The 18,174-nt window shown below is 44.2% G+C and overlaps 1 long non-coding RNA gene across 2 annotated transcripts; it reads right to left on the reverse strand.

Moving 5' to 3' along the window:
* Positions 1-1,602: 1,602 nt before the first annotated feature.
* On the reverse strand, positions 1,603-4,527 carry LOC110740504. 2 transcript variants are annotated; one of them, XR_002515128.2, is made up of 3 exons: positions 4,255-4,527; positions 2,836-2,970; positions 1,603-1,875 (listed from the first exon to the last, which is right to left on the reverse strand). It is a non-coding gene; the product is annotated as an uncharacterized LOC110740504 (long non-coding RNA). The 2 variants fall into 2 exon arrangements; XR_002515127.2 differs by lacking the exon at positions 4,255-4,527 and adding an exon at positions 3,407-3,579.
* Positions 4,528-18,174: the final 13,647 nt, after the last annotated feature.

Here is an 18,174-nt window from a genome sequence, read left to right on the forward strand (position 1 = left end):
CTGGGGACGGACTAGGGGCCCAGTGGCAACTCCTCCTCCCCTTGCTGCTTCTCCCTGCATTATTCATCATGGGGGAACATGGTTGTCTCACTTCTCTGAGTCCAGCAGGACCCTCAGAGACAATTTCCATTTTCCCTGGGCTCTGCCTCTCTGTTTGCACCTGTCGAGGAGCTCTCACTCTGGGATCCTGGATGTGGGTGTGGATTCTGTCTCTGAGCTTCTCTGAGCCTTGATGGGACCCTTCATCCTGAGAACACTGGCTCTGGAATCCTGGAGCCATGTATACCCCGAGGGCAGCCCAGTGCCTGGCTTCGCTTCCAGAGGCAGGTTGATTTGGGCCAGAAACATTCCCTGCCCCACCTGGGGGAGCAAGGAAGGCCCCAGCCAGCTTGGCTGTTGTAGGGTGATCAACTGTTCTGGTTTGCCTGAGACTGAGGGGTTTCCAGGACACGAAACTTTTCAGGGCTAAAACTGGGAAGTCCCTGGCAAATCAGAACAGCTGATCATCCTAACTGTGGTGTCATCTGTACCTCCAGCTAGAAATCATTCTTAACATTTATTGAGTGTTTACTGTGTGCTAGGTGCTTGACATACATTATTTCAATTTTGTAAGCATGTTATGGGGATATATTCTATTAACATATTCATTGCACAAGTGAGAAAACTAAGACAGTTATTTTTTAACCTTATCTATGTCCTCACAGTTGTGGACACAACAATGATATGAGGATAATAACAGCTAATATTTATAAGAGCTTGCTCTGTGATAAGCACTTCTGCTAAAGGCTCGATGTGCATCACACGGCAATCTTGAAGTTAGGTGCCGTTTTTACTATTCCTTCACAGAAGTGAAGGTTATTGCAAGTGAGTGCTAGACTGTATTTCTAGACCCAGGAGTGTCTCCCGCCAGCACCTACTGTGTTGGCCTGCCTGTTAGGCTACATGGGGCCTCCAAAGTCCTTTTCCTCTGGGTAGTCTAAGGAGATCCAGGCTACAGGATTCTGGAGGGTGAGGTCCTTAGCAAATTGAGTTGCTGAGCTTAGTGTGGCCTCGTCTAGGTACAGCTTCTGTCCTTGGGTGTGCAAAGGAGACATGGTCACTCCCTGAATAAGGATTTCAGGGAAAGTCACCGCCCCCCTGCTTTCCACTGACACGGTTCCTGACACTGGGTCCTTTAAGTGGATTTGGCATGTGATTGTGGGGCCTGTGAGTTCTGTAAAGCCAGGTTCTTGCCTGCTTCTGCTGATCTAGGACTTGTTTGGACTGCAGCAACTTGTTTGTACTGCAGCATGGTAGGTCGCTGTATCTGCCTCTCCATCCTCTCCTTCTCCCCGGCCCCAAGGTGTCAGGCAAAATTGCTCAAGTTGGCTCTGAGTTATCACTCTAAAATATCTACAGGAAGAGAAAGGAGCCCGCTTTAAGGGGGTCCTTACTGGACCCCTTCTAAGGGCCAGGTACTGTGTCAGGCATTTTGGTATATATTCTCATTGAATCCAACAACATCCCCAACACTTAGGAGTTATTATTCCCATTTTACAGTTCAGGGGGCAGAGGTGCTGAAAGAGGCCCAAGTTCATGCACCTAGTCAGTGTTGCGCTACAGTTTAGGAATCAGACTGTTTATTCCACTGACTCAATTCTCTTTCTAGGCAGAGACTGCCATTCTCTAAAGTGTAGCTACTTCTGACCTCCAGGTTTCTCTGTCTCTCTGGAGAGGGCTCGGTGTGCTCAGCGTGATGATGAAGCTTGCAGGCTCTGAAGACAAATGAATGTGGCCTGATGCCTGGTGCTTCATGAGGCCTTGGGCTGAGATCTGCTTGTCTTTTGGAGTCTTCATGTGTGAAAAAGGGATTCACACAGTCCCCACTTGGTAGCCCTGTTGGGATGGTTGCACAAAGAAGAGCTCAGGACAGGGGTTGGCACAGGGCAGGGGATTAATAAATGATTGCTGCTATTATCATGTTTATGATTTCTGACAATTTGAAAGGAGATTCTCTGGAGTTCAATGCTACAGATGTCAAGCCTTGCCTCCCCTCCACATCTACGCTGCCTGCACCCTTGAGTTTCCTATTAACTTGATAGGCCTGGACATAAAGGAGCCAGTTGTTCATGGGATCCCAGAGTCAATCAACAATCCATCCTTCACTGCTTTCATTTGGTAAAATCAATATGTGTTGGTTGAACGGTGAATCTGCGCAGAGCCCTGAGGCTGCCCCTGAGGAGGATTCAATCTCTCGCTGAACGAACCAGGGAGAGTAACTAAGATAGCGTTCTCTGCCTGGGATCCCTGGACCAGCACCATCAGTATCATCTGAGAACATGTTAAGAAAAAAAAAAAAGCAAATGGGCCCACCCTAAGGCCTGTTGAATTGGACATTCTGGGGTTTGGGCCCAGGAATGTGTGTTTTCACAAGTTCCCCATATCACTCTGAGGCATGCTAAGGTGGGAGAAGCTTAGCATGCCTTAGCATGCTAAGGTGCTGCTCCAAGACACCAGAACACAGCTGTCCTCTGACAAGGACCAGCTGAGCCTGTGACAGCACAGAGGGAGGAGAGGAGGACCCAGCTGGGGAACCTCTGGGGAGTGGGGTGCCCTGACAAATTCTTTCTTCCTGCTCAGGCTTGGGAAAGGGAGGAGCCAGGGCTGCAGTGAGTCCACCTGGCACCTTTGACCGATTAGACCAAGGTGCCTTTTCTATTGCGACGATGCAGCGCTGCTGGTGAGGGGTGCATAGGCTGAGTTTTCATCTAATTTACCCTTCACCCACATACGCAAGTCCCAGGCAAAGTGTACGGTAGGCCTGGGCGCATTTGAGAGGGGAAGAACAGACCATACCTGTCCTCTGACAGTGGGGGCTGGCTCCTGGAATGCTTAGCAAGCAACCACAGTGAGGCCCCCTGCTGTGCGGACCTTTGCCAGGCCTCAGGCCTCAGCAGTCACTTACATAAAACAGGTGGTAAAGGCCAAAGCCTAGAGAGAAAGACAATCAGCGTCAAGTCATGAAGATAGCACGCCATGGGCTGGAGGAGGTGTCCCACCCGGAGCCACCACAGGAGAAAATAAAGCAAGTGATTGACAGCCCCTAAATGTGCAGGTCCCTCTAGAGCACTGTCCTTCTGCCACAGACAAATCAGCTGGGCATTAATGCAAAAGTCAAACCAACCACCCAGTGTGGCTGAGGAGGAGGAGAAGGCTCTTGCCCTCAGATTGCCCCGGTCAGTGCCACACAGCCTTTTACTTCCTCCTTCTTTCCTCCCTGTCTCCCTGGGGACCCTCGCAGATCACTCTCCCAAGGCCAGCTAGCCTTATTCCCATCCTGCCAACACATGCGACCTTGGGCTTCACCACCTCTAGATTTTGGCCTGCAGGAGCACTGCTCTCCACTGAGAGCACTTGTCTCCCTTACATTCCTGTTCTTGGGGGCCAGTGGCTCCTCCCTTCTCCCTGGAAGACGTCCTAGGTTTTGTCTTCTGTTGGTTTCATGGAACACTGCCTTAATTGTTCTTGGAGCTTTAATGCGACCGTGTCCTCTTCTACATTCTTCTCTCTCCCAGAAGGTGACTTCCTGTAGGTAGGGGGTACTTGGGTCTCCTCCTCTGTTCCCCTTTTGTCCCCCAGACTGGGAACTTTTTACAGCAAAGTTAAGTCTCTCCCTGTCTCCGAACCAGTTCTCCACTCCATTATTTGCTACCACAAATTTTGGACAAAGTAGAGGGAGAGGGAACCCACCCAAGTCCAGCTCCAGGGGCCCCTAGACCTACTTCATTGGCCCTGTCTGTCGTCCAGGTACCACAGTTGTGGCAGGTCACTCTGGAGGGACTACCTATCCTACAGCCATGGACAATGGTCTGAGTTCTCATTCCCTATCCCCTACCCCTCACCCCATACACACAGCATGAGAGGTCACTAAAACTCATCACTCTCCCTGGAGGAAGCCTGAAGGACAGCTGGACCAAGTGTCTCCATCCAACACCCTTGGAGGTTCACACTTGTTTCTGTTGTCTCCATACCAACAGTGCACCAACTCTCATCTTTTCTGGCCCAAAGTTGGATAAAGCCCCAGCTCAAGTTCTCTTTTGTAGACTAGCAATAGAGTTGAGAAATGCAAAGAAGACTGATGTTAAAAGATGAAGAGGTAGAGCTTCCCGGAGAAGGAGGTTCTTAGGCAGTTTGTGGATGGGGCTCTAGCTAGGTGTGGTGAAGTTAGAAATGTGTACTTTCTAAGTCAGACAATTCTGAGTGTCTTGTATTTACTTTCACGTTTCTTAGTGATCTTTTGGTCCGTATCTCCCATCCTTGCCTTTCTCCAGAAATTTTCTTCTCTGATGTCATAACTCTTTTCTGGCTCCCCAAATCAGGTGAACCTGGGTACCATCTTCCCTGGGTCCTATGACTTCTCTTGCTGTAAGATACCACTCTTCTGCCTCTTCCCCACTCTCTGTCTCCATCTTCTTCTTCTTTTTTATTGACATGCCCCAAGGATGCTCTTCTATGTTCTTTGATCTCTCCCATCTGTCTTGTTCACCTAAGCTGTCCCCTTCATCTCTGCACATAGCTCCCAAATTCCAATTCTTGCTTCTAAGAAGGACCCTTTGGAACTGAGAGCTCTATGGAGCTACCCTCCAGCATAATCAGTTGCCTAGAGACATTTTCAAATGTAGTCCCAGCCGGTATCTAAAATCTGACATGCCTCAAACTAAACCCAATATCTTCCGTCTCACTAGCAGTAGCTTCCTGCCTCACTCTTTCTGCTAAAAAGTTTCACCCAGACTTGAAAATTAACATGTGTCTTTCTTGTCCCTATTTTCTTCTCTTCTAAAAATCTGATTGGTAAGTTCCAGAATTTCCCCCACTGTGTCCTTTCCCCTTCTGTGGACTGAACCCCTCCCTGGCTCATCTACTTGCCCCACCGAGGGCTTCCTCCCATTGGCAGCTTTATGCCATTCATCCAAAACATACTGCCTGCCAAACTTACCTTTTTATTGCCCAGCAAGGACCATGTCCCTCTGCTACTTAACAACATTCTAGAGCATTATGCCAACTTCTCCCTGAATCCTTTCATTTGGGAGTTTCCTGTGAGTATAGAGTTTAGACTATAAGGCCAGTCAGACCTGGGTAAAATTCTGACTCTGCCATTAAGTGAGCCCATAGGAGAGTAAACACACAGCCCTTGCTAAATATGATTTCCCTGATTTATTCAAGTACAAGTAAGTTTACTTTTACTTTTCATAATTTTATATCTCATTCATAGTTCCCTTTTGGTATCCACTACTTTTTTGTATCTAGCTATTTTAGTACATATTCTCTTTTTAAAATTAATTTCTTAAGCAGAACCAACTTAGATATTTTAAAATGCAATAAATACTATGTAGAAAATCAGAACATATTAACACATATGGCCTCAGTGGCCAAAGCTGTAATCAGATGTCAATTCATAGCTATTCATTCCTTTGTTCTTACCTGGACAGGAGACAGCTACTGACAATTAAAATCTATCCTCTCTTTCCTTCATTTTAATAGATGTGCTGGGTACATGGTTACTCAGCTACACTTTATTTTTTACCCTTGAAGTTAGATGTGATTATGTGACTTATTTATTTCCCATAGAATATGAGCAGAAATGCTTTGTGCCATCTCCCATACACTCCCTCCCATATATTCCCCTCTGTGTATTTTCCCTTGTTGGCTAATTGGGATGGCAAAAAGTAGGCGTGGAGGCCATTCGTTGAAGATGACATGGTCACTATCAGCCTGGGGTCCTGAATGACCTCATAGAACAGAATCCCACCCACTTGGAACCTCTGCCCTGGATAGTTATGTGATAATAATTATAGTATTGGTCTTGCTTTTAAGCTACTGAAATGTGGGGGTCTGTTTGTTACAGCTGTTAATAGTTAGCCTTACCTACTACTTACTCCCCATGGTAGGCAGAACTTTGGAAAGGTCCCATTCTAATATCAAGAACCTGTGATAAATACAAGGAAATATCATTCTCATGATTATGTTATGTTTTATGGCAAGTTGACCTTAAAATAGAGAGAGTATCCTGGAATATCCAGGTGGATTCAGTGAAATCACATGAGCCCTTAAAGGCAGAGAAACTTCTCCAGCAGTTGGTATAAGGGGAAGCCCGAAAGACTCAAAGTAGAAGACAAACCAATGTGTTGTTGGTTTTAAGCTGGAGGGCCCTGTGAGCAGGAATGTGGAGTCCCCTGCAGCAGAGTGGCCCCTGACTGGCAGCCGGCAAGAAATCCGGGAATCTAGATTTAGAGCTGCAAGGAGCTGGATTTTTCCTACAACAAGGCTGGAATCAAATTCTTCCCCTGAGTTTCCAGAGCTTACCCTGGCCGGCACTGTAATTTCTGTCTGTGAGACACTGAGCAGAGATCCCAGCTAAGCCCACCTGGATTTTGACCTATACAACTGTGAAATAATCAATGGCATTGTTTTAACCCACTAAGCTTATGGTAATTTGCTATGCAAAAATAGAAAACCAACATAGTCCTTTAGAAGGCAAAGACTGAAATCTTATTCTTCTCTGGTCTCTCTGATGTCTCAGGGTCGCACCTGGCGTGTAAGAATTTAGGAAGCTTTTGTTAAATGGACAAATGAGTTAGTGTGGTGGGTGAGGGAGAATCCTCAAGGTATAAATCCAAGGTTTGTAAACCTTTTTCATGAAGGGCGAGATAGATAGTAAATATTTAGGTTTTGCAGGGCTCTGTCACAACTAGTCAACTCTGTCCCTGTAGCACAAAAGCAGTCATAACAATATGTAAATAAATGTGCATGACTGTGTCCTAAAGAAAGTTTATTTAAAAACAGGTGGTAGGTCAGATGTGGCCTGCATGCAGGAGTGTGCTGACCCCTTTTATACATCATTGGAAAACTTTGGTCAGGTACTTCCACCCAAAGATGGGGAAGCTTTTGCATAGAACCACATGACTTAAAGAAATGGTTTGTGGGCAGAAATAGTTTCTACTGTAAGAAATACTTCATCAGGCCCAAGAGGCGGTTTAGATTGTTCCAGAGCACATGGAACTTCTTGAATTCTAGGGAGATAAATCCCATAAAAAAGTCTCTTACCTTTCTTTGGCTTTCAATAATTCTTCTATTAACATACCCTTACCTGGTTTTCCCTTCTTACAATGAGATGGGACTGGCTTTCTGGCCTGGCAGAAGGACCCTAGCCTGCAGCAGTTTGCAGGGTAGGGGATTTGCTCAGTTGGTTTTCAGCTGAGCCCCCACTCCATGCCTGAAGCCTGAGTGAATGTCTCCAGCCAGCCCCTGGGCAGAGCTGGTACACTGCTTATGGGCCTGCCTGCCCATCCTTCATGAATTTTTATTAAACAAAACTGTAAGCAGATTGATTTTGTCCTCTTTTATTGCATTTTTATTTAATTCCCTTCCATGGTGGAGGCTCCATCATGTTACCGCAGAGTAAATCACTCCAGGGCATCAGGCCAAAACTGTGGAGAAGGGCAGGATCTGGCTTCCCAAGAGCACATTTACTGCATAAGAACCTTTATTAGCAGAGAGTCATTGATTTCTTTTTTTTTTTCAGGTCATAGCCCCTTCACATCCTTTAAATAAGAATCACAAAGTTATAGTGGAAGAGAGACTCTGTATGGCCAGGGTCATGGGGTGCTAGCTTGTGTCCAGGTCTGACAACATCTGTTACCTGTACCCTCAACCCAGAACCTACTATGTGCTGGGCGGGGTCATATGAAAAGCTGGGAGAAAAGTAGTTTGAGTGGAGCATTGGTGGCTGATATAGATGGAAGGGAAAAATAAGTCCAGGAACAAAGTACTTTATATACTTTTTTTAAAAAATTAGGGGTGGTTATAGTTTAGCCTCAGACCTTTATATAAAAAGTCAAGACTGTGACAGCTGTAATCTAAATCTCCTCCTTCCATAGCTCCTATTTTCACACCGCAGATAAAGGACTTTGGGATTTTATCCTTAGAAACTAGAGAGCTACTGCCTGTTTTAGAGCAGGGCAGCAACAGAATACTATTACTATCTTTGTTAGAGGGGATCAATCTGGCAGCAGAATATAAACTGAATTTGAGGAGGGTTCAGGAGTGGGGCAGGGTTGGAAGCTAGAAATGGGGGCATCAGTTAATAGGATATTGCCATGGTCTAGCCACAAGGCAACAAGGACCCAAAGGTGAAGTAATAAAGTTGTAGAAATGGCAAGGGGAGAGAGACTAAACAAGAAACAGTTGGAGGCGACTCTGAGGTTTTGTCAACTGCAGAAGGGAGTGAAAGGGATGAAGTTTGAGCAAAGAAAAAGGAGAGCTGAGTTTGGTACATGCTTATTTACAAAGTAAAAGAAATAGTTATATATGTATATAAGTTATTGCCAATGTGATGCAGATAAATTGCAGAAAATTAAAAAATGGAGAAAAGCATTATAAAGTAAATAAAAATCATCTTTAATCCCACCACCACAGTTTGCCATTGCAATAGTACTTTTGGTATATTTCTTTCTAGATAGAGAAATAAATAGATGGAGCATGGTACTAAGTAGTCTTCAAAAATATGATTCTCACTCACTGCATATTACCATCTGGATGCACCAAAATTGATTTCACTGTGCACCTATTGTTGGACTTTAACTTGATTTATAGTTTCTCCACACTATAAATAATGCCACGGTGAACATCTTGCTATATGCATCTTTGTCCACCTCTCTGATAAATTTCTAAAGTAAGATGATTGAGTTAAAGTTATAATCTTTTTTAAAGTTCTTAACTCATGTTGTCAAATGCTCACTCGATACTGATTCAGTGTATGTTCAGGTTGATTTCACAGCACATTCATCAATCAACACTAGAATTATTTTGAGTTTTTTAAATGCTTGCCAATTTCACAGTATTTCTTAGATTATTTGTTTTTTTATTACTAATACTTTAATAATAATTTTGAGTGTGCCTATTGGCCATTTTCAATTTCTCTTTTGAAAATTGTATCATTTTTTCGTATTTCTGTTGGACAAAAACCTGTTTTTTATGTACTAATTTATAACAACTTTTAATAGCGGGGCTATTAAAGTTTTATCTATTAGACATGTTGCAGATTTCTTTTTGCCACATTCTCATTTACCTTTCAAAGTTTTATGTGGTATTTTTGATAAGTAGAAGTTTTGAAATTTTATGTAGTCATTGCTATCAATCCCCTTTTTGATTTTTTTTTCCTTTTCTGTTATGCTTTGACAATCCCTCTCAAAACAAGATTCAGTAAACATTTACCTATGATTTCTTTTAATTCTTTGTGATTTTGTTTTCTTCATTTGTCTCCTTATTTGAAGCATCAGCCTGTGGCAATCATGAACACAGGCTCTGGAGTTTCATGGACTTGGATTTGGATGCTAGTTCTCTCACTTACTTGCTGTGTGACCTTGGATAACGCTTAACCTCTCTGAAACTCAATTTTCAGATCTGAAACAGGGTTGGAAGTTGCAGGAGATAATGTATGTGAAGTCATACATTATTGAAGTTACTTGTCAATAGCAGACAATGTAATCTTAAATATTGCCATGTTAGGTCTCTGTTAAGTATGTACAATTTTGACCTTCATGAAGGCAGAGACACTGTCTTATTTACCTCCATATCGCATGTCTAACTGAGGACATGTCTTAAAATATATTTTCAGTGACTATTTGATGAATGAATGTATGAAATGAGCTTAACAGATTGCATTTTGTAAGTTGTAAAGGCAAAAGGAATTCACTTTAAGATGTCGAACTCATTTAGAAAGAATCAGGATAGTTAATGTGCATCTAGAATGTAAGGAAAAAAAGCAAACAAGAAACAAATGAACATTGTTCTTTCATTAGCTACAGCTCGCCAGTCAGTGTTGTGGGGCTGGTCAGTCACCTTTGACCCCTGACCTCTTGCCTTGACCTGGGCATACAGGCCATTGCCAAGCTCTCTTGAGTCTGTATGTAGAGAGGTTTTAAGAGCTGATAGGGCCCTCTGAGGTCATTTGGTCAGCTCAACTTCCAGTATTTGTATTTTAGTTGTCAAACACTTTTTTCTAAAGGAATGTGACCCCGAAAGTCCAATGTATGAAAACAGATGGAGGTAGAGATGCTGTGATTGAAAGACAGGATCAGGAGGTCATATTCCTTCTACTGGGAGCTTTGCAGATGCCGTTCTCTTAGACAGAAATGCAATTCCATCCTCCCTGTACCAATTACCCAGCTAAATATTACTCGTGCTTTAGGTCCTAGCTTAAATAACACTTTCTTCAGGAAGTGTTCCCTGACCTTCTTTTGACTAGGGCAGTTTTCTCTTCTGTATATTCATAGTCCTGTTACCTCTATTTGCTAGCATACACCTCAGGTAGAAATTTACATCTATTAATATTAATTTCCTCTTACACTAGGAGCAAAATAGAGGAAAGCCTGTGATGAGTTTGTTTACTGTTATACTCCTGGCACTCATTGCAAGGCCTGGCTTGCACACAATTGGTGTCACTTAATATTGATACCTTAATAGAAGTGTGTCTGATTTAATCCCATTCTTTTCCAGATTGCACAAATGCTACTGTGTCCACTGCATGCCAGATACTCTTTGAGTACTGGAAATACACTAATGAAGGAGGCAGACATGTTCCCTGACTTCGAGGAGTATGCGTCTAGTCAGGATGACATACAACAGAGGAATCATTAATTTCAGTGGTGATAAATACATTTCATACATTGGACTTCTATGTAAGATTTCATCAGAAGATGAAGTTCTTTTATTGAAAAATAATTGGTAGGTTTCTAGGCCAGCACATTTTGTGGGTCATGAAGTCAGCAGCTAAGAGTGGTACTTGGAATCTTGTCTTTGTGGTTCATTTAGGGTGGGAGAGTCTCTGTGAGGCCCAGCCACCTTGTCAGAATGGAAGTTTCATCACCCACTGATGTGTGTTAGTGCATCAGTGCATCTCAAAGTTGCCAACATACACTCCTACCTGGGTCTGCTTTAATAAATAGATAAGAACTTGTGTTCCTTGCGAGTCCATCAGAACTCAGTTATCATAATCAGCTGTCACATGCCCCTTAACCCTATGGGCAGTTCTAGACAAAAGAATGTCCTTCAGCAACTGTCCAGGGCACTTGGAAGAAAATCCAAGCTCCCCACCATGACGTATGGGCCTGTGCTGATCTGGGTCTCTTCGCCCTGCCCATCTTCATTTTGTTCCAGACCCTCTCATGTTGCAAATGTCAATCTCAGGTCCTATTTGAATTATTCCCGGTTGCAAATCAGGAAGGTATTAATTGGTGCATGCTCTGTAAGTGCTGTTAGAATTGGAGCTACTGGGCTGGCTGACAGGAGTTTAGAGAGCAGCCCTTTTCCTCCTCTGAGCCTGTCTCCCCAGCCATCCCTTCTAAAAGTGACTGGGTTGATGCTTGTATCTTGGCTGGCTCTGATGCCGGCTTTAATGGGGCCACCCTGGAACCTGCTCGCACAGGCTGCCGAGGGCGTGAGAACCCCAGCAGACAATTCCCAGTCCTACCTCCTTTGCCGTGCCAGGCTGCCAGTGCCAGCTGAAGAGGCCCCCTCCTGCCTCTGCTTGTTTCCCTTGATTGTTATGTAATGTTCGGCAGCAGGAGGTAAATTTCTCTCCAATTTCCAGGCCCGTTACAGCGCATGAACCCCACCGTGGGGAGCCACAGTGATTGAGCTCAGCAGCCAGGTCCCATGCTGAGTGTCATAAATCAGGCCTATTACCAGCTCCTCCTGGCAGATGCCATAGCCAAGAACCTGCCCACTGCTTGCCCCAGACCCAGCCGCCTCTGCACACTGTTAAACCAGGGCTGACAGATCCACCAGGGATTTAGGGGCTCTTCATGGCACTCTGGCTGGGTGTTGCCAGGAATCTTATTCTGAGAGAGCAGGAGGTGATACAACCCTTGGCAAGGCATCTCAGATCTGAGATCTCACAGCCTGATGTACAGGGATCAGAATCAACGTGTGATCACCTGCAGGCTACCTGGATTTCCTGGTATGGTGGTCTCTTGTGTGCCCAGCTGTACATGTAAGAACCTCTAGGGGACTTGTTAAAAAATATACATCTCCCAGGTCCATCCCCAGAGATTCTGATTTGGTAAGTCTTCCTTGGGACATAGAAATTAGCATTTTTTACAAGATCCCAGGTGATTCTGACGCAGGTGGTTCCTGGACCACCCTTTGAGAAATGCTGCTTTGGGACCAGCTGTATCCCTACAGTGATGCCTGTAAAATGAAAGCCTATAAATTGAATCCTTCTTTTCCATTTCCTTCTATCATTTGGCTGAAGATGTGTTTCCCTGGGGAAGAAGATGTGGGCTTCAAAAATCAATGGCAATCAAACTGAAGAATAAGACAAATCTTTGACTATGACATATTTAAAGGGCAATAATAATGCTAATAGCTGAGGGAAAAGTCCCATAGTAGGATGTTCTGCTGATACTTAAAGTACTACAGGGGGAGCTCTATTCTTGTTTTTCATTGGCTCTGTCTGTATGACCAGGATGGTCATGTGCCCTGGTTAATACTGGGTCAGTCCAAGTTTATGCAGGTCATCCCAGTGCAACTTTTAATAGTTCCCCCTTCGACTCTCGAAAGTCCCAGTCTGGATGACAGTTGTTACTCTGCCAATAACCCACAGGGTTGCTTCCCTTAAGACCTCCACTTTTCTTCCAAAGGGAGCTGCCCTGTAGATGTCTCTGAAGGATTTTTGTCAAACTGATCCCAGTTGTGGATTTCACACTAAAGTTCACCCTGATTCTGGGCTGAGATGAATGGTAAAAGGACCTCTTTGACCAGGTACTCCCCACACCCTTTCCAGGACATTCCAGTGGGGAAAAGGAAGGTCCCATGACAAACAGAAGAAACAGAATTTGGTGGCCAGGGAAAGCCTTCCCTGGGGGTCCACCCTTCCTGTGACCTGAACAGAAGAAACAGAATTTGGTGGCCAGGGAAAACCTTCCCTGGGGGTCTACCATTCACTTTGGGTGCATGAGATATGACTACATTTTCCTCTCAAATATCATAACAACATTAATGATAAGTCCTAATAATCCATGAGATGTGGAGAAGTAGATGAAGAGTTCTAGGGTTAGACAGGCTAGATTTGATTCCAGCACTGCCCTCATGGACTTGACTTTAAGCAGGCTAACCATGTGGGACCTCATTTTTCTCATCTGTAAAATGGGGATAAAAATCTCCAACTTGGGAGAGGACTTGAGATATTTGTAAAGAGCAAACACTTAATAAGTAGTCAATAAATGGTGATGGTTAATATAATCATCATGACAATGACAATTAAAAAGCAAGATTTAATGTTTTAAAAATGTTTCCTAACATATTTCTTCTTTCGAAGGTGGGGGCAATTAATGGTTTTCTTTTATTTCTTTATCAATTTCCTCCCCTGGAACTTTCCACCATGAAGGGTAAGCTAAGAGGCTTCTCTGAAAAACAAAGAGAAAATTCCATTTAGAATGAAAAAAAAAAAAAAAACCAAAAACAAAATCCAGTGTGAACATAGGAAACCAGTGTGTGTTAGAAACAGCCAAACATTTCTAGGGAAACTCAAGGAACAGGATAATTTATTTCTCAAGGAATTTACTATTGCATGGGAACTTTCCAGGCCCTTTTGCAAAGTCCTGAATTCAGCAAGATACTGGAGGCATGTGGCACTGAAAAGAGGTTAAGTTAGAAATGGGTAAGGGAAGAGTTTGGGGAGACATGCCCAGGACAGCCCCCACACTGCTGTGGCACCTGAGATCCTATATGCCACAGCAGGACACACGTGCTGAGAGCTCTTGCAGACATGAGGTGTCTGCAATCATGACAAGGATCCTACCATGTGAGAGACTTTATGACCAGAGGCTGTGGCTGTGCATCTCAGTCATAGGTACCAATGGGACGGCCCCAAAGAACCATGTGAGACCAGTCACACCTCGGCCGATGCTAGCGCAATGCTCAAAACCAGACCAGAGGCCCAGGCCCCATACAGTGATGTTTGTTTCCACCTCTACTTGGGAAAGAGTTGGGGCATGGAGTGAGGGTGGGGGTTATGGGGAGTCATCCCTTTGAGAGAGCAGAGAAAAGGGGAGATTTAGATTTTGCCTTGACCAAACATGCTAAATTAGACTGTTTACATACATATACATATTTTTTGAACTTTGAAAGTCTTTATCACAGTATTGCGTGTGGTAGAAAATCATAAGAGCCTATATGTTTAACAAGAGGCAAATAGTTAAATAAATGTTGATACGACCTTGAAATAAATTACTAAAAGCCATTCATATGGTATAGGAGACACCTTCATATAATGACTTGGAAAGGAAGCTTACAATTTGTTAACTAGTTAAAGAAGTGCCCCAGAGCTCTCCTTGGCAGGAGATAGAAATCCAGTCAGAGCAGCTGAAGTGAGAAGATAAATCGTAAGGTATCTTAGCTCAGGCTGCCTAGAAGCAGAGCCTGAGGCAGGGTTTCTTGGGCAAATGATGTAATGACGAAGCATTCTTGGGAAAAGGAGCTGAGGGAAGAAGGGCAGGGCAGGAGATGGTGCTAAGAGAGGATGTGGTCTCTAGGTAAAAACGAGCTGTGGCCTGATCCCATAGGGAACTCTGGTGTATAAAGAACTTAATAGAATTGACACTACCTTAAGGCAAGGAGGCTAGCCCTGTGCGCAGAAGCCAGGTGATGGGTGTACCAGCCTAGGCAAGGAGATCAAGGCTTGGTACAAACAGCATCAACTACCTAAAGATAGACTATGCAGAAAACTGAGAAAAGAACTGAAGTGCATTTGGGCTCTGCAGAGTAGGCCTGCTTTCCTCCTTTCTGCATACCTGCTCTATTCTCCTCTCATAGAATGACTCCACTGGGCCCACACTAGATTCACGAACTAAAAGGCAGTTCACATACGACTTGGTGAGTTAGTTATGTGGTATGGTTTGGCTGTGTCCCCACTGAAATCTCAATTTAAATTGTATCTCTCAGAATTCACACATGTTGTGGGAGGGACCCAGTGAGAGGTAATTGAATCATGGGGGCCGGTCTTTCCCATGCCATTCTCGTGGTAGTGAATAAGTCTCACGAGATCTGATGGGTTATCAGGGGTTTCTGCTTTTGCTTCTTTCTCATTTTATCTCTTGCTGCTACCAGGTAAGAAGACCCTTTTGCCTCCTGCCATGATTCTGAGGCCTTCCCAGCCATGTGGAACTGTAAGTCCAATTAAACATCTTTTTCTTCCCAGACTCGGGTATGTCTTTATCAGCAGCATGAAAATGGACTAATACAGTACATTGGTGTCAGTAGAGTGGGGTATTGCTAAAAAGATACCCAAAAATGTGGAAGCGACTTTGGAACTGGGTAACAGGCAGAGATTGAAATAGTTTGGAGGGCTCAGAAGAAGACAGGAAAATGTGGGAAAGTTTGGAACCTCCTAGAGATTTGTTGAATGGCTTTGACAAAAATGCTGATAGTGATATGAACAGTAAGGTCCAGGCTGAGGGGATCTCAGATGGAGATGAACTTGTTGGGATGTTTGTTGTTACTGTTGGTGACTGTTGTTATGTTTTAGCAAAGAGACTGGCAGCATTTTGTCCCTTCCCTAGAGATTTGTGGAACTTTGAACTTGAGAGAGATGATTTAGGGTATCTGTAGGAAGAAATTTCTAAGAAGCAAAGCATTCAAAAGGTGACTTGGGTACTGTTAAGAACATTCCGTTTTAAAATGGAAACAGAGCATAAAAATTCAGAAAATTTGCAGCCTGACAATGTAGTAGAAAAGAAAAACCCATTTTTTTGAGGAGAAATTCAAGCCAGCTGCAGAAATTTGCATAAGTAGCAAGGAACCTAATGTTAATCCCCAAGACCATGGGGAAAATGTCTCTAGGCCATGTCAGAGACTTTCACGGCAGCCCCTCCCATCACAGGCCTGGAGATCCAGGAGGAAAAAGTGGTTTTGTGGACTGGGCTCACAGTCTCCATACTGTGTGCAGCCTAGGGACTTGGTGTCCTGTGTTCCAGCCACTCCAGCCATGGCTGAAAGGGGCCAAGGTGCTGTGGCTTCAGAGGGTGGAAGCCCCAAGCCTTGACAGCTTCCACGTGGTGTTGAACCTGTGGGTGCACATAAGTCAAGAAATGAGGTTTGGGAACCTCTGCCTAGATTTCAGAAGATGTGTGGAAACACCTGGATGCCCTGGCAAAAGTTTGCTGCAGGGTTGGGGCCCTCAAGGAGAACCTCTGCTAGGGCAGTGCAGAAGGGAAATGTGGGGTTGGAGTCCCCACACAGAGTCCCTGTTGGGGTACTGCCTAGTGGAGCTGTGAGAAGAGGGCCACTGTCCTCCAGACTCTAGAATGGTAGATCCATCGACAGCTTGCACCGTGCACCTGGAAAAGGTGCAGCTACTCAACACTAGCCTGTGAAAGCACCCAGGAGAGAGGCTGTACCCTGCAAAACCACAGGGGCAGAGCTACCCAAGACCATGGGAACCCTCCTCTTGCATCAGCATGACCTGGATGTGAGACCTTGAGTCAAAGGAGATCATTTTGGAGCTCTGGGATTTGACTGCCCTGCTGAGTTTCAGACTTGCATGGGCCCTTTAACCCCTTTGTTTTGGCCAGTTTCTCCCATTTGGAATGGTTGTATTTACTCAACACCTGTACCTCCCCTTTGTTTCTAGGAAGTAACTAGCTTGCTTTTGATTTTACAGGCTCATAGGTGGAAGGGACTTGTCTTGTCTCAGATGAGACTTTGGACTGTGGACTTTCGGGTTAATATTGAAATGAATTAAGACTTTGGGGGATTGTTGGGAAGGCATGATTGGTTTCAAAATGTGAGGACATGAGATTTGGAGGGGCCAGGGGCAGAATAACATGATTTGGCTATGTTTCCGCCAAGATCTCTACTTGAATTATATCTCCTAGAATTCCCACATGTTGTGGGAGGGGCCTGGGGGAGGTAATTGAGTCATGGGGGCCAGTCTTTCCTGTGCTGTTCTCATGATAGTGAATAAGTCTCATGAGACCTGATAGATTTATCAGGGGTTTCTGCTTTTGCTTCTTCCTCATTTTTTTTCTTGCCGCCACCATGTAAGAAGTGACTTTCACTTCCCACCATGATTCTGAAGCCTCCTCAGCCATGTGGAACTGTAAGTCCAATTAAATCTCTTTTTCTTCCCAGACTTGGATCTGTCTGTATCAGCAGTGTGAAAACGACCTAATACATTGACTTGTCCAGCATAGCTGGAAGGGATAAATTGGGTCATCTAGATCTTCTCTTAGCAATTATGAATTAGAGAATAATTATTGAACCAGTTAGCTATAGAAGCTGAACTAAAGGGACAAGAGGCAGCTTGGACCTAGCATGGCTACCTTGGTCAATTTATGTAGTGAAGCTAAAGAGAAGTAGAGACAGAACAAGTGGAATAAGTGGGGCTGCACACAGGCACCTCCCCTACTCAGGGCTGCTTTGCTTGGGGTTTGGTTTCTACTTGGCCTGGGCTTTGGGGAGTACCAAGGAATGGCTTTACACACTGATTGATGGGTGCTGAGGGACTCCCCAGATTTATCTAGACTGATATCGTGTAGTAGTATTGAAGATATTGATGGCAATTAAGGTAATAAAAATAATAAAAATGGAGATAGCAATAATGATAACTCAGAGTAAAGCCTTGTTATGTGCAAAGAACATTCTTAAGCACTTTACTTGTATGTTATCATGTCTTCCTCACAATGACTCCACGAGGTAAAAACTATTATTATCCTCCTATTATAGATAAAGAATCTGAGATCCAGGGAAATCAATAGATTCTCCCAAGTTCACTTGGCTAGTTAGTATTGAAGTCTGAATTGAGGTTTAACCAGCCAGGCCCAGGCATGCTATGCTATACTAAAATCATGTACCCTCATACACACACATGCATACAAATGGACTCTGGATTCACACAACTCTTGAGGTCAAGCTCTCCTTAATCTTATTCTACCCTAGCAAGCATCTCAACCTATCTTAAGCTCAATTTTTAAGGGAAGTCCCTGAGACAGTGTCTGACACTCAGTAAACATATAGTAGCCACTCAGTAAATGTGTCTTCCTTCCTTTGACTGTTCTTCTCATGTCTGAGAGAGTGTTTGGGCATCTACATTTTTGTAGGAGTCAGAGGTGAGCACGGGTGCTTTGTTCTGTGCTT

This window comes from Papio anubis, chromosome 16, assembly GCF_008728515.1.
Source record: "Papio anubis isolate 15944 chromosome 16, Panubis1.0, whole genome shotgun sequence".
Lineage (NCBI taxonomy): Eukaryota > Metazoa > Chordata > Mammalia > Primates > Cercopithecidae > Papio > Papio anubis.